The sequence below is a fragment of the Protopterus annectens genome, chromosome 6.part0, assembly GCF_019279795.1.
Source record: "Protopterus annectens isolate FY-2018-M chromosome 6.part0, PAN1.0, whole genome shotgun sequence".
Lineage (NCBI taxonomy): Eukaryota > Metazoa > Chordata > Ceratodontiformes > Protopteridae > Protopterus > Protopterus annectens.
The window spans coordinates 1,389,052,433-1,389,069,975 of NC_056737.1; the positions used below are offsets into that span (position 1 = coordinate 1,389,052,433).

Here is a 17,543-nt window from a genome sequence, read left to right on the forward strand (position 1 = left end):
TTATTATATTGTCTCTCTCATAGTTTTCAGGTATACCATAAATTCTAATGTTATTTTGTCTCAGTCTATTTTCTAAATCAAGTTTTTCTATGAACCAGTTATTTTGTTTTAAAAGAAATTCAGTCTGAGGCTCATCTTAAGTTATTCTGCTTTCATGATCATTCAAAGTCTCTTCCATACTGCTGATTTGTGCCCCTTGTTGTTTCATAAAAGCTTCAAAATGTTCCGTCCTCTTTCTGGTCTCTTTGAAATATTCTAGTTTCGTATTCAGTTTGTCCCATTATAGTAATATATCCTGTGTACTAGATAATACTGACTGTCTTTTTTAACACAAGAATCCTGAGTACCATTATTGACCGATTCATGTTGAAGTCTTTTCTCTCTTAACCAAATAGTTGAAATTCTGACAGAAAAAAACTATTGTTTTTAAATAACTTGAAGTTATAATTTTTTTCTCTATTAATGAATAAAATTAGCTAGAAAGCATTTTCAAATTTTAATTTTTTGATTACATTTGCTGTCAGAGAAAACTTTCCAGTCACTGAGCTTTCACCAGTTACTGCTCTCAGTTAGCCATCTTGGTCACGCCGGTTTTGGAATTATTAATGCAAATATGAACCAGCAATATTTGACACCTAGAGGCATCAAGGCATTGCACTCAGTTGTAATGAGTTAAGAAAAAATACCTCATTTATGCCCAAAGTTCTTTCAGAATTTATTTTGAATCAAGCCATCAATTTCCCTAGGTTTTATCGAACATACAAAGGAGAAAAGATTCTCCACCTTTTGGTTGATCATAGGCAGCTCAGGTGCTATCTTGATGAAACAAAGTCCTTTTGAAAAAATTATCAGTTGTTTATTTCTTATGATGGGCCAAAGAAGGGACAACTCATAATCAAAAAGCAGCAGAAAGCAGATTTAGAAAAAAGGAGAACAAGCATACACTGCAAGGCTTCTCAAAAGCACCTACAATTTAATTTAAGTTAACCGCTTTTGTCTTACTGTTATCAGGACTTGATCATTACGGAGTACATTTGTTAACCTGTTAAGCCCACTGGAAATGGGCATCACTTTTTATGGGTGAACTGGGAGCACTGTCTGGTTAACTGATTTGATTAGTGTTATACAGTTGGAAAATCACCCAGTAATGACAGAGAATGACTCTTAAACTATACCCCATAACACTGCATTGTGATGCATATGAAGCCCAGAAAGGAAAGGATCCACTGGACACATAAAAAGAGTATGCCACACCTGCACATATTTCCATTATATCTGAATTAGTAACACAGCAGTGTCAGTGATGCAACAGGTAGCATACTGGCCTTTGGAGCTGGAAGCTCAGAAGACTGAGGTTTATGCCTACTACAGGTTGATTGGATTGTTGACACTGCAGTGCAGCATTAGGTGTACTGCACCTATGAGTGTGTCATCCTTTTATTTATTTTACATTTATTGACTGGGCTAGTCTAACTGGATATATGTCCATTTTCAGTAGAGGCCCGGGGAGATAAGCTCCAAGACACGATCAAATACAAATACAAGTACAAACAACAAAACGCAAATATAATAAAAATAGCAAATATCATAATAAAATCATCAACAATGGTAACATGTGCAGTAAAGCATAGAGGTTAGCACCGGATGTACAATGAGGGCAAGAGTCATAAACAGTGCAAATTGCAGGTACAGAAACATCATACAGGTAAAGTCAATAGTAGAAAAAGAAAGTTAGTTGTGTAGTGATGTTACTAAGGATTTACTTAAAAATAGGTATCTACAGAGGATAGAAATGATGTCAAAAAGGGAGAGATGAGAAAAATATAATAAGAAGAAAGATATAACAGTGGATAATAAGCACTGGATAGGCAAAGTCAAGTTTGAAGAGATAGATGACTAGTCTGGTTTGGTACAGGGGCATAGCCAGTATGATTTTAGGTAAAGTTTAAGTCTGTTTTTGAAAAGTGATAAAGAGGTGAGTGAGGAGAGGTCATTAGGGAGAATATTCCAGTATTTACCTACAGTATTAAAGAAGAGAGAATCCCCAGCCCTGTTATCAGGTTTAGAGGTGTGTACAAGAAGTTTGTGTGATGAGCATTCAGATTTTTATAGGGAGTGATGAGGCTATATAAAATTGGAGTATTAGAAGTTTTATAAAGAATGTTGTGGGCAATGGTTAGTTGGTGTAATTTAATCAGGTGTTGTAGTTCTAACCATCCTAGCTGATTTAAATGTATACAATGGTGGGTTCTAAATGGGTTGCCTGTTGCAAATCTTGCAATGTTATTATAGGACATTTCCAATTTGCTGAGGTTATTCTTGGATAGATTTGTAAAAATGGGTGAGGCATAGAGGAGTGTAGAGATCAAATGAGTGTGAGCTATAGTAGTTTTGGCAGTAGGAGAAAGGAAGGGTTTAATCCTATAGAGAGTGCCATTTTTTTTGTTGACAGTCTTTATAGCATTGTTGATGTGGATGTCGAAGTTCAGATTATTGTCGATGGTGACACCTAGTAGTTTGGTGGTAGGGTCTGGAGATATTATAGTACCACTGGTGGATGTCACAGAGAAATGAAGAGGAGAGGACTTCTGAGTAGGAGTGAAGAGGAATAATTAGTTTTTTTTTTGGGGGGGGTTCAAAAGAAGACAATGCTGAGTGAACCATTGTTCAACTATGCTGAATACATTCTGGGTGAGAGAGTAAAGGTCATGGGAGGATGTAGCCGAGCATAATAGTGTGGAGTTGTCAGCATATTGTATGCAAGTGGCTTGGGGGATGGCTAGATGAAGCTCCTTAATAAATATGGAGAAGAGGAGAGGTCCTAGTATGGACCCCTGAAGGACACCTAAGGTAATGGGTAGATGGATGGATAGAGTATTATGCCATAATACTGCTTGCTGTCGTTTGTCAAGGTAGGATTGGAACCATTTTATGGAAAGTGGGTCTAATGACAGAGATTTTAGTATGTTTATGAGAATATGGTGGTTTACCATGTCAAATGCTTTAGACAGGTCGATAAATAGAGCAGAAGAAAGATTATTCAAGTTGCGGTGCCTGTTAATGTAATCAGTAAAGAAAAGGAGGGCAATGGTAGTGCTGTGTGAGGGTCTGAAACCATGTTGACAGTTGGAAAGTAAATTTTCAATTAAGTGGTTGAGTAATTGCCTATGGATACATTTCTCCATAATCGTAGCTAAAGGAGAAAGTAGGGCAATTGGGCGATAGGTTGATAGCTCAGTGGAGTGTCCACCTTTTTGCAGGGGGATAATATGGGAGACTTTCCATAAGGTTGGGATGTGATCTTCACTAATAGTTCTATTGATCAGTATGGAAATAGGGTAGGCAATAGCCTTGGCTGATAACTGTAGATATTCAGAAGGCAGTAAGTCTGCAGAGGGAGAGCATGGTTTCAGTTTATTCAAAAGGGTTAGAATAAATGTGTTTGGGACAGGTTTGAAATGAAAAGGAGGGGGTGGGGTTGAGGTATAGGAAGGTAGCGTGAAGGTATTAGGTGATAGCTGACTAGCTAGTGTTTGGATAGCATCTGTAAAGAAGGTATTGAAGGTATTAGCTGTATTGATGGGATTTTTCTGGTCTGTATTTTGAAGGTTTGGTGTAGTGGATTGACCTGGGTGGAGTAACTGTTTAATGCTAGCCCAGAATTTATGTGGGTTGTTGTGATTAGGTTGTTGAAATTGTAAGCAGTAGTTTCGTTTATCAGAAAGTATAGCCTTCTTATTTTCACTTCTTAGCTGTCCAAAGGTTTGTCGGTCTACAGGGTTTTTAGTCATGCTCCATTTGGCCCAATATTTATTTCTGCGATGAATTTTGTGTTTGGTTTCGTTAGAAAGCCATGGGGCAGAATTGGTCTTAATTCTAATAGATCTGGTTGGAGTGTGGTGGTTAAGAATGGCGAGGAAGGTAGAATTAAAGAAATGAATGGCTTCATCTAAAGAGAGGTATTTGAAGGGAACCCAGTTGCATGCTCTTAGTTCCATTTGGAATAGATCAGGGTTAAATTTCTGTTTGGATCGGATACTTCTGATAGAGGTTGGAATGTGCTGGCTTTATGCCTGATGATGTAGGTAAGTGAGTGGTCACTTATATCATCAGGGAGGGTTCCAGAATTATAGTAGTAAGTATGATTGTTTGTAAGAATACAGTCTAATATGCTTGCTTTCTTGTTGGCTTTGTTTATTCTGGTGCAGGAGGTTTGAGAAAAAACATATAAGTTGAAGACTGCTACAATGGGAGTTCCAATCTATATTTATATCACCTAGGATTATGGCTTCTTGAGTCAGGTGTTGGGATAGCCAGCAAAGGATATTTTTCATGGTGGCTATGTTATTTCCAGGGGGCAGATACATACAGATAATATAGACTGATTTAGCATTGTTAAGTTCAAGTTTAGAGATGAGAATCTTATCATTGGAATCCAGATGTAGATTACAGTTGTATGTGGTTAACTGTAATCCAGATTTAAATAGAACAGCAACCTCACCACCTTTCTTAGCTACTCTGTCACTTCTTAGGATATTATATCCAGGTGGGATAATTTCATTATCTTTGATGACAGGTTTTAGCCATGTTTCTGTTGGGCAGATAATGTCAAAGGAGTAAACTTCTAAGAGAGCTTGGAGTTGAGTTACTTTGTTGTTAATACTACGTATATTGAGATGAGCTAGTAAGAGGGAGTTAGATGGTTTAGCAAGGGGATAATTGGTTGATTGATTATGGTTATGGAGAGAGATAGGGGTTGCTGTTGGGCCAGGGTTAGGATGAATATCACCATCCTTAATGTGAGGAGTTGTTCTAGATAGCTTGGGTTAGAGAACTTGCTGTACAGAAATAACACTCTCCTGAGATGTAGTGTATTATATTTAATGTGTAGTATTCTATGATACTTTGCAAGTAGGTAGCTGGGTGGGCATGTTATGTTTGCATGGTTATGCAGGTCTGGTAAGGGTTGAGAGTTGGTTGTTGATTGGGGTAGTCAATGTGTCGATATATTGGGTGATCATACGAGGAGAGTAAATAGGCAAAGGTTAGAAGTGCTAGTGGTAAAACAGTGAAGCAGAGTAGAACTTGAAAAGGGATGGTTGGATTAGCCACTGGGAAGGATTAGCTATTGGATGTATGTATGTAGAAATGGAAGTATTTAAAGTGAGAGTGTGTAAAGATAGGAGGGTATGGTGAGTATGGAGGGGAGTGATAAGAGATGAAAAAGAAGATGGCCAATGGGAAATGTGAAGAGTGTAATGGGAAGAGGTGTGGTTAGAAAGTATAAGAGTAGGACCCCTGGGGTGGGTGAGAATTGGGGGTAGGGAGGTTTGTGGAGTGAGCCTGCAGGGCGAACTGAGCGGGCAGGCACAGAGACTGCAGACACAGAGACTGGAGCAGTTGTAGAGGAAACAATCAGCAGGACAGATATGTGAAGGTAAGTTCGAAAAGTCAGATGTGGTAAATGCCAGAAGTGAGCCTAGGAAAGGTAGTAGTGGACAGTAGTAGTAAAGAATAAGGTGAGGAAACAGGATAGCAATGCAGGTACAATAGGAGAAATAGGGTAAGTAGCTATGTAATAGAGAGGGTGAGAAGGGGATGTGGCTGGGTAAAGGGTGCCACCTAGTAGACAGGCCTAAAAATGCAGGCTGATTTAAGAGGGAGTCAGATGGAGTAAATAAGAGAAAGGTGGGTGCTTAGTCAAAAAGAGGGTTTCTAAAGAGGATGGGAGAGAGAGAGAGTGATTAATGTATAGAAGGGGGTGGAGGCTGCTGGCTGCTCTACCTCAAGACGCACTTTACCACCTGTAGCAGTGGTACACTAGTAGAATGACATTCTGGCAGGAATTCTTCAATACACATACTTTTCCTGTATCCTTGATATAGGGTTTGTAGGGCAGATAGGCTGTGAGGTGTATCGCAGATAATTGCAGGGGTTCCTTTAGGTTCTTACAGACTAGTGCTGGAAGCACAAGTAGAGCAGGATAACTTAAGGAGGCAAGAGACACAAGGTAGGTATGAGAAACAGGAGTTAGCACATAGCAAGTTAAGACTGGACATATTATGCTAAACATTCACATATACCTATATGTAGATAGCAAATAAATGGTACAATAATCCTTGTATTTCAAATAATACTAGTCATTCACAGAGGCAGATATGTAAAAACAGCAGTTACACATTACCTAACCCTTGGTAGCACCAGATGTAAAAACACAGTTAAGCATTATTTATATGCTGCTTGGTAGTAAAACACTTTCTGCATGAGTTATATGCCCCTAGGTAGTAGCAGAAACAAGAGGATAATAGTATATGATGTTCCTACCTATTTAACAGCTACAATAGTCAACCATCATAAAACAAACACTATGAAGAACTATGCTGGGAGAGGACAGGCTTAAAACGACTGTATAACAACACACTAACAGCATAAGAAGAAAGAGTGTTGAAGAAACTAGGCTTCAGAGTAAGCGCTTAGGAGGCTTCAGATGAGATGTTAAACCAAGGTTCGATTTGCTTGAGTTGATGGCAGCTCAGGTGGTGTAAGAGATGGCATGGCACCTCTTGAAAAAGAGCACAGCAGAAATTCCCCAATGCTATGGCCAAATTTCCCCTAGTAGTAGAAATTCCCCTTGGGTCTCCTGTGAAAATAAGACTCTAACCTAGTGGGACTAACATGGTCAAGAAAGGCTAAATCAATAAATAAATGCACTTTAGGATCAGTATACTGAAACATATATTGAAAAATACAGGATCATATCATCTCTAGTTTCACTTAAAGTGCTAAATATCAAAGTATCTTATTAAAGTTAGTTCTACTACCCTGTCTGCTCAACAACCAGGGACAAAGCCAAAGATTAATTGGTAAGGAGGCCAGAAAAAAATCAGGGACAGATTTTAAGTACTGTAACTATATACACATAGACAGTTACTACAGTAACAGAATCTGTGCAAGTATGCATTTTTTGAATATTTGAAATTTGAAACTCAAATGTTAGCAATTACATTGAGACTCCAAGTCCTGAACAATTTGCCAGAAATCTACACAAAATAAAACAAGGAAGCAAAATCAAGGAGATTTGACAGTTGTGACGCTGTCAGTTTTCCTTAGTATAACATATGCTAATGTTCTGGCTTGAAGCTGACAAGTTGATCCGGAGTTTCTCTGTTGCTGCCCAGGGCAGTGGCAGTGTCTTGCAATACATTTCCATACTATACATACATTTCCATCCATACAGGAGATAGTTTTCATCGCAAAAAGAAACCTCACAATGCAGAAACTTGGAAGTTCACTGCAATAAGTTTTAGTCACATGTTAAGAGCATATCTTATCTTTTATTCATTCCATTTGATTACTGGTACATATGTCCGCACACACAAACAAGTACAAAAACAGAAATACAAAACATGTCTATCAGTAACTACGTTCATGTAAATGTCCACATTTTAATGATTACAATAAAATATTAGAATCTTGTCACACAAACAAAATAACAAAAATAACACTAATGTGGATAAAACATGCTTTCACTCCCACTAAAGGAAGTATAGAACTTTCTACCCTAGCTAAAACCTTCCTGCTCCCATCACTTTTCTATGGTCCCTGTATACTAACCAATCTGCAGAACTCCACCAAAACTAAATCAGACCAATGCTACAACAATGTTGCAAAGTTCGCAACCAACTAAACTACCATACACAACACTGTACATCACTCAAAGGCTTAAACAAGTTAGAATTAACAGAACAGATTTCATATACACACCTAATTACAATGCACAACCTATTTTATAGGTCCAGTCCCTGTCCAGCTCTAGAAGACCTAATGGAACATTACAAATCAAACAGACCCCTCAGATCTGAAGACAAAAACCTCCTTGAGGTCTACAAACCTTCTAGAAACCCAGGAAAATCTCTATACTCACACACTATTGTTAAATGTTGGAACACCCTTCCTCCCACACATTAGGCTAATTCCTAGCATACTTCTCTTTAAAGCCTTCCTAAAAAAACACCTAAATAAATCATGGCTATGCACATACATAACCCGAGACTAATACACAACACAATCTGCCCGCCTACACCTCCTTCAGATGTGTTAACATGTCCAATACCATTAAGCACTGTCAAGACTAGAAAAAATGTACCATACTGCTCTTATCTTTCTACCTCCTTATGAACTAATCTAACAGCACAAGTATTCTTCCAATTCAAACATGAAGAATGGTATTGTGCAAATATGCTAACACTGAGGTAGTGACACTGTATTATGTTAAAAGTCTTACCAAATTTGAAATTTTGTGTAAAGTGTTATTAAAATAAATATGTAATGCACTCACTGTATACTTATGTCTACTAAATTTGCTTGTAAGTCTTTGTGTAAAGTGTTATCACAATTAAACCAGCAATGTACTCACTGCGTACTTATATATATAGTTTGTCACAGTTAAATTAACAATGTAATCACTGTATACTTACATTTTGTAGGTTACTTTTAAGTCTTGTAATTTTCTAAAATTGCGGAGCTTTTCTCCCTGGGCCGCCACTAAAAACAGGTCTTTTGATGTGAAATGAGAAATTTGCTTTAGGTCATTTGTTATGAATGGATTTTTAAAGGCCAGTGATGTCTGTAATACATGTTAAAAGTGTGTGTCCTACAATGATCTACTGATTTTACATGCTATCAGGTGATGGACTAAGAGTCCATGTACCTATTCACCCTGCAACACCCTTCTCCCATTAACTGCTACAGCAATTATGGTTGACACCCGTCCCGTTGTCAGTGGGACATTCACAGGTTGAGCTTTCTCATCTGCTTCCCACATTCACCAACAGTGGGGCTTTAAAAGTCACATTTTTCCCCTCTGCGCTCACAAAATTGCCGTTGCCGTGGAAAAGCCGAAAATACTTCCAGTTTTTCCATGGCAATGCGGCTATGTCACCAACCCGGACCTGCAGTTAGAGGGATTCCCCGCTAGGTCCGGGTGGTGTAATTTAAACTGTAATTGGCTAAAGGGATTGGAGGGGGCGGGGATTTATCTAGAAGAGCCCAATAAAGGTCGCAGCTGTAGAGCAGTTTGTTTTAGTGCTCTACAGCTGTGAAGGGAATTAGGGACAAAGATCTGAAAATTCTACCAGCCAACCAAGAAGCCAGCCAGCCAGCAAGGGAGCCTGCCAGCCAGCCCAGCCAACTAGCCATTCCAGCAGGAAGGAAGAAAGCTAGCCCAGCAAAAACTGGGATACTGGGTAAGTACATAACATAGTATTTTGTGGCTTTAGTTATTTAAAATGGGAATATTGTGCTTTATTTAAGTTTTTAATGTTTAGAGGTAGATGGGGGCGTAGTATGCAGTATTTACACCTATGCAGTGGTTATTTTCAGATTTTTCAGTAGTAGTTTAAAATGGGAATATATTGTGGTTTAATTTTTTAATATTTAGAGGTACATAGGGGTGCAGTACGCAGTATTTAAATCTGTGCAGTGGTTATTTTGAGATTTTTGAGTAGTAGTTTTTAAAGGTATAAAACCTATATGTATATGTAATTGTTATTGTTCTTGGGGGTATGATTTGGAAGCATTACTTCTAAAAGGCTGAATTGTGTGTATAGAAGTTGTTTATTTCTGGTGGGGGGGCAGTGAAATATAAATTTACTGTGATGTATTTCTATTGTCGTAGCTTTTCTGGGTATTTTCTGTTTGCAGATAGAAAATGTTCGAGCATAGTTTGCACTTTTTTGTGTGGAAATGTGTGCAATTTAATGCTGTTTCCAGGAAGTTAGGATATACTGTTTGGATAATTTTTCCTGTTAGTTCTTGCAAGTCAATGTGTATGTGGTACAAGACTACCTTTTGGGGGGGAATGTTAACAGTTAATGTAGTGTATTTATTATTCTAGTACGTACATGTTGCCATCTAGCTGAAGCTGTTTCAAGATTGTTTTCATTTATACTTGTAAATGTGTGCATCTAATTTTTTATGCATTCTTAATAAGGTTAAAATGTCCTGGTTTGCTTGTAATGTGAATATGAGTGTGCTGCTTTTACTTGGGCCTGTTTATTGCATCGCTATGCTGGGTAAATTACTCTTAATTGCTATGTTTTGAGGTAAAAGGAGCCCACGGAGTCTGCTGTACATTGTAGTTTATTTTACTTCTCTTGCAAAAAGCTTTTTTTAAAAGTTAAAATGTTTACAGACTTTTTTTCCTGTTTATTTTTTTTTTTTGCGGGTGCATGCTCAGAAGTTAATGCAGTGTATTTGAGATTGTGCTAAACCATGTCGCTGTTAAAGGGTAGTTTGCTTTTATAAGTAGCAAAGTTTGTATTTTGTGTTTTAGTGGTGTCTTCAATAAACTTACAATGTACTGTTTTCATTATAATCTGATTATGACCATTGCTGCTGTTAGGCATGTCCATTAATAGATCATTACGCTGTGTAAATTAGTGCCATACATTTCTTTTAACTGCTGTGGTCAAAAGCTAAATCAGGTCTGTGGTATCCACTGTGCATTCTCATTCATTTTAGTGTTTTTTTTTTTTTGGTTCAGTGAATGTGGTTAACTTTTTTTCTTGAGGGGTGGGGTGAGGTGGGCATGTTCGGTGGTAAAAATAATGCATTTCATTTTCTACAAGCTGTGTTAGTTTTCAATGGCCAAAATGCCCCCTACATTACCTCATTTACTATTTGACCTTTTTCAAACTATTTGTGACAACTCTTTTCTGCTCCATTCCTTGGTTCTTTCGCATGCCAATGTTTTTTTGAGCCAGTTCTTTTGAGTGCCAATGTTTTTCAAGCCGTTTTTTTTTAAGGGCCACAGTTTTTCAAGCCATTTTTTTCGCATGCCACTGTTTTTCAAGCCAGTTCTTTCAAGTGCCAATGTTTTTCAAGCCAGTTCTTTTGCATGCCAATGTTTTTAAGCCAGTTCTTTTGTGTGCCAATGTTTTTGAGCCAGTTCTTTTGTGTGCCAATGTTTTTCAAGCCAGTTCATTTGTGTGCCAATGTTTTTCGAGCCAGTTCATTTGCATGCCAATGTTTTTTAAACCAGTTCTTTTGCGTGCCAATGTTTTTTGAGCCAGTTCTTTTGTGTGCCACTGTTTTTCGAGCCAGTTCTTTTGCATGCCACTGTGTTTCGAGAATTCTTTTGCATGCCACTGTTTTTCAAGCCAGTTCTTTCGTGTGCCAATGTTTTTTGCGCCAGTTCATTTGTGCCTACAGTAGTATGCATAGCCGGCCTTAGGCATAGGCCAACTAGGCAGCCGCCTAGGGTGCCGCTTTAGTAGGGGCATTTTTCCAGTATTTATTTGGTGTAGGTAAATCAGGATGGGGGCACTGGGTGGTGTGGTGGGGGTGCCATGGTGCCCTTTTGCCTAGGGCACCAGTTGACCTAAGGCCGCTCCTGGTAGTATGTTACTGCACCCTACTAACACAGTTTTGGTAAATATGTTGCATATCAGGTAAGTACAGATTCAAGCATGAAGAGAGTAGCAGCTTCATCACAGTCAACCAGCAGCAAGAGAATGTGCAAGTGGCAGGATGTTTGGAAAACAGAATTCGACTGGAACGAGAGATGCAGTGATGTCAAAGCGTTCTGCAGGTACTGCAAGAGAGAATTTCTAGTGACCCACGGTGGAAGACACGATGTCGTACGACATGAGGCAACTGAACAACATAAGACTGCTGTTCTTCAAGCTAAATCCACTCACCTGATGACAAAGTGGGCAAGGAACGCAAACCTTGAGGGACCAGAACTTCGAATCATTGCAGCAGAAGCCTCTGAGGTGTTCCATGCTGTTAAGCACAATATTTCCTATAACAGCTTGGACTGTGCAGTAAAGTTGGCCAGCCAGTTGTACAGTGACTCTGACACTGCAAAGAAATGATCTTGTGGAAGAACCAAGGCTGAAGCAATAATTGAAAATGTTTTGGGACCGCACTCATGCCTCCTGCATGACCTTCAAAAACCAGGCACTTCATTTGCAATTTCATCAGATGCTTCCAACAAGGGGAACATAAAATTATTTCCACTTGTTGTGAGGTATTTTTCTAAAGAAGAAGGGGTGGTGAATGGCCTTTTGGACTTCTATGAAGACCCTGATGAATCTGCACAGGCTATTTCACAGCAAATTTCCAACACTATGGAAAGGCACCCCTTGCCCTGGAACAGCATTTCAGCTTATGGGGCTGATAATGCCAGTGTGAACTATGGGAAGAAATCTGGTGTGTATACCAGATTAAAAGAAAAGTACTCATCACTCCAGAAGGCTGTGTTGTCCACATCATTCACAATGCAGCCAAACAAGCTGCAGCACAACTACCGTACGAAGTGGAAGTATTTGTAATGAGACTTTTCAGCCACTTCTCAGGTTCTGCCACAAGGACCAGAGACTTGAAAGACTTCTTTGAGTTTTGTGGCATAGAATTTGAGAGTCTGTTAAGACATGTGCCAACAAGGTGGCTGTCACTACTCCCAGTCATTGAAAGAGTAGTGAAAAATCTCCCAGTGCTCCAGTCCTATTTCTTCTCCCAGGGAGAAGAGGAGACCCCCCACAGTAAATATGGCAGTACTTTTCAGCTAATAGACATGGTGAGAATGAATTGCCTACACTGCCCCAGTACTATTTGCACTTTCTCTGTGCTGTTCTTGTTGATTTTAATGAACATATAAGTACATTAGAAAAATTAGCACTTACTGCCATGGAAACTTTTTGTGTAATGGTTTCTCTGAAGCAAAAACTGCAGGCAAGAGCTGAAGGTGCTTTCTTTGGAGGGAAACTTAGGGCACTTATGAGCACATTAGATAGCACTTCTGCTAACAAACCGAAAATAGACTTCATTGTGTTCTTGGAGACAGCAGTGAAATACCTGGAACAGTGGTTTGATTATACTGAAAGCAGCTACTTGTTTACACTATCTAAATTATCTCTAAATGATCCCTTTGCTTTCAGTGACTTAATGTGACCACTGCCCTGAGTCTGCAGGATGTAGATGAAGATTATCTTTTTAGGGACTAATTGGCAATTAGGCCCTTTCTAGAACAGTTATGTAACACAAGCTTGACCCCAGGAGAGAAGTGGCTGAAGCTTTTCAAAGGAGGGCCTGAGCTGACTACACTATATCTGGTAATTGCTAGGGTTTTATCTATACCGACCTCAAATGCATTTGCAGAAGGAGATTTTCTTTGGTGAAAGGTAAATGGACAGATGTGCAAAACCGATGTAGTGTGGACTTGTTAAAAGCTGAACTAACGATGACTGTAAATTACCGGATGAAATGTTGTTACTTTTATTCAAATATTATTTCAAATCGGGCCCTTCTTCAAGCCATAAAATCAAATTCAAAATGCACTTTTAAAAAAAGTGATTTAGTGTACTAGTGTGCAGTATAAAGTACCAGGGTGCAGTTTGTAATTTTGTGTTCTTTGTTTAGCGTTAATTTGCTAGTGTGCAGTATGTAGTACTAGGGTACAGTATGTAGTTTTGTATTTTTTCTTTGCTTTAGCTTTAATTGATGATAAAAAGTCTTAATTTTATACTTGGCTTGTATGATGTTTGTAGATTTTTTTAAGTTTTCTTCCTGAATACTCATGGTTGGTTTATGATTTTTTTTTTTTACTTTTTACATACACAAGTGTCTGTTTAATTAGTGTGTTTTTTTATTCCTTTAAAGTTTATTTACGGTTACAACTCAGTAATGTGTGTTTTTTGCAGTAATAGTTTACTTCATTTAAATGGTTTGAGTTTTCAGTATGCTGTAATGTCACAATGTTGTTTTAACTGTAATACTGCATCTCCTTTAACACCTCTGGTGATGTCGTGGTGAGGGGTGTGGCCAGTGTCAAATTGACCATACCCCTATCCTATTGGCCACACCCCCATGCCCCACTTTGGCCTTGTTAAAAGGTGGCAACCCTAACAGCAATTAATACCATTTGCTGTCTAATATGAATATTTTGGGTCATTTCAGATTTTTTTCCTGAAGAAAAAAGTTGCACAACACAGTGGTAGATGCTTGTGCTGGTAGTTGTCACAAAGGAATGTATTTCAAGCACCTCACAGCAGCTTAAATCGTGCAGTAGTTTCTCTCTCTTTAGTGGCCATTTACCATTTCACATGAAGCTTTACTTATTTGATCTTCTCAACGCCAGTTGTTTTTGTAACCGTTTTATTAACTAGGTTGTATTCTTCTATGCCAAAATCTTTACGGAAGAGACAGCAGTAGAAATAATTCAGAAAAGTATGCCTTTTAATTTTGAAGCACGGATTATAGTACTTGTGTACAATGCAGAGGTATGAATCTCAATTTTGATGAACAAATAAATAGTACCATCAAAGCTGTGAATAAAAAAATTGGGACACTCTATAGAATTAAACCTTTCCTTACCCCAGCAGCCAGAAAAACCATTGCACAGACTCACCTGCTCTCTACTCTCTTTTATGCTTCGACCATTTATACCACACTCTCTAAAAAGAACATCAATAAACTCTCCACATGTTATAACAGTATAGCAAGATTCATTAATGCAACTCCCTTTAGAACCCACCACTGTTATAACCTGAAACAACTAAATTGGCTAGAACTAAATAACCAATTACTTTACCAACAACTACTTATAACTCATAAAGCCCTTCACTTCCTGAAAATACTCCAAGTCTGGCTAAACTTATCTCTCCATATAAGAACCTAAACACACTGCGTTCTGCCAACAAGTTTCTAGTATCCATTACTAAATCAAATAACAAAGCTGGAGATGCACTATTTTCTAATTCCATAGGTAAACACGGGAATCTAATCCCTCAAGAAATAGTGACTCTTCAGTCCACCTCTCTCTTCAAAAGACATATCAAAGGACACCTTACTTCTCAATGGCTATGTCCCTGTACCAATCCCGATTAAAAGTATGGCTCAACACACCTTATTATTTTTCTTTTACTCTTGTCTCCTCACTGGCCCTACCTGAAGCTTTCTGAAATTTGAGAGGTGAATACTTAAGTACTCCTAGATCTCTGAATAACTTTAGTGGATAGATTTTGCTTTGTTTTTAACTTGTACTTTTTTTTTTTTTTTTTTAAATGTGATAGTCATCCTTTCTTGTACCTTGTATAATTCTACTAAAAAAAAAAATGTTTTTATTCTCTGTTATTTTGTCTATATTGGAGCTTTTCTCCCCGGGCCTCTACTGTAAACGGATATATATCCAGCTGGACTAGCCCGGTCAACAAATGTAAAATAAATAAAAATAAATGTAGAGTCAGGTGACTGGTTAAGTTTGCAAGCTACAGTTCTCAGTTTGGATAACCAACTAGGTTTTGCAAATATCCTAACACTGAGGCAGTGACACTGTATTATGTTAAAAGTCTTGTCAGATTTGAAATTGTGTGAAAAGCGTTAAGATAAACGTGTAATGCACTCACTGTATACTTATGTCTACTAAATGTGCTTGTAAGTCTAAAGTGTTACTTACTGTACTCGCTGTATATTTAGTTTGTCACAGTTTAACTAACAATGCATTCACTGTATACTTATATATTGTTGTTTACTTTTAAGTCTTGTAATTTTCTAATATTGCGGAGCTTTTTTCCCGGGGCCTCCGCCGAAAACAGGTCTTTTGACCCAACGAGACTATCCTGGTTAACTAATGTCAAACAAATAAAAATCAAGTCAAAATGTATACCAAGTTTTGCAAATGCAACAAGTATCTTCAAAATTCGTTGAAAGTACAGGGAAACAAGTAAATTAAAACATCTCTCCTGTTTTTTTATCAATATGATACAGCTAGGTCCTCGACTACAACCGTCGCTTCTAATACACTTTTTTTTTAAGTTTCAAAGTACATTAAAATTTCATGCCACCCATAAAGCGTCTTTTCGTGACACAAGCGGTCCATTTTAGCTCCAGAATAAAATATTGAAAAAACACAAACTCAAATGGATGAAAACTGAAACGTTGACTCGAACAGAGAATAATAGTTCAGAGAAGCGCTTCTTCTACAGCATCGTGTTGAGATAATTAATTCGTATACATCCACAAGGGGTCTTGAAGAAGACGAGACTAATTCATGATCAGCATGCCAATGAAAATAGTGCTACTTTTTACCTATAACCACAGACAACTACAAAAGCAACATGTTCATGAGGGTTTCGACAGTACGTCCTACCCAGTCAAAAAACTGAAAACATCTATCAGTAAAAGCAACTAACGCCCTTAATTTGCGTAATTAGACGGAAATCTCCAATATAGATGGTGCTTACTGAATTGACCACCTCTTTTTTGTGTTAAGTGTCTAGCGAACAACGTATAACCGTCCTGTGAAATCCAACAACAACACAAACACACCAGGCATCTGCCCAGAATGCATCAAGCAAGCACGAGCGTCTCGCTCGAGCTCTTGAAACCACACCCTACTGTCGCCCCAGAAAATCCCCTTTACCAATACCAGTTCTAGAATACTTATACATCTTAGCCTATCAGAACCTTATTACTGGAACGATTGACTAGTGTTCTAAACGTAGGTCCTCCTTAGTTTTTCTCCGCTACTTCCGGTAGCTTGGGTGACTGTCGATGACTCTAAGCTTTCCTCACTGTGCATTTGCTCTTGGCAATGATTACACCGATTGGCCCGTATTTACGAACTTTAAGGTGTATTTTGTTGGGTTTATTTGTACGAACGCTAACTTGTGCATTTCTTCCATTGCAACGGAGGGCGCGAGCCTATATGCGGCACGGTAACATTTTGTTACATTGTTAATGTAAGTGTGCCTGTAGCGTGTGATCTTGGTGGTTCATTGCACAGCTTGGTCTGTATTTACATGCTTGCATTACGGTACCAGCCAGATATCTGTTGTATGTATTTTATAGTCTTGGTTATCGAATGGCGCGGTTTAAACATGCTACTGTATATTTCATTGGCCTCTGATATGTTTTGTCTTATTTCTTGTGTGCTTAAAAATTATAACAGCTTACAGATACGAGTAAAATTCTTATTTCCCATAATGTGGTATATATTACTTGTATGAAATGTTGCGATGTGAAATGAGAAATTTGCTGTAGGTCGTTTGTTATGACTGGATTTTTAAAGGCCAGTGATGTCTGTAATACACGTTAAAAGTGTATGACCTACAACGATCCACTGGCTTTACATGTTGGGTGATGGACTGAAGTCCATGTACCTATTTATCCTGCAACACCCTTCGTCCATTAACTGCTACAGCAATTAATACAATTTGCTGTCTAGTATGAATATTTTGGGGCGTTTCAGATTTTTTCCTGAAGGAAAAAAGTTGTACAAAACAGTGGTAAGAAGCCTGTGTTGGTAGTTGTCACAGAGGGATGCAGTTCAAGCACCTCACAGCAGCTTGAATCGTGCAGGTAGTTGTCTCTCACTAGTGGCTATTTACCGTTTCACATGAAGCTTTACTTATTTGGTCTTCTAAACTCCAGTTGTGTTTTTGTAACCGCTTTATTAACTAGTGTCTATTCTTAAGGGCCAAAACCCTTTACGGAAGAGACCAAAAGTAGAAATGCTTCAGAAAAGTGTGCCTTTTTATTTT

At 38.3% G+C, this 17,543-nt stretch overlaps 1 protein-coding gene across 1 annotated transcript in view; it reads left to right on the forward strand.

Moving 5' to 3' along the window:
- Positions 1-16,511: 16,511 nt before the first annotated feature.
- Positions 16,512-17,543, forward strand: part of MGAT5 (alpha-1,6-mannosylglycoprotein 6-beta-N-acetylglucosaminyltransferase) — a gene marked incomplete in the record, with an annotated part of 1,206,452 nt that continues 1,205,420 nt past the window's right edge. The window contains 1 exon segment of the mRNA XM_044074935.1: positions 16,512-16,742.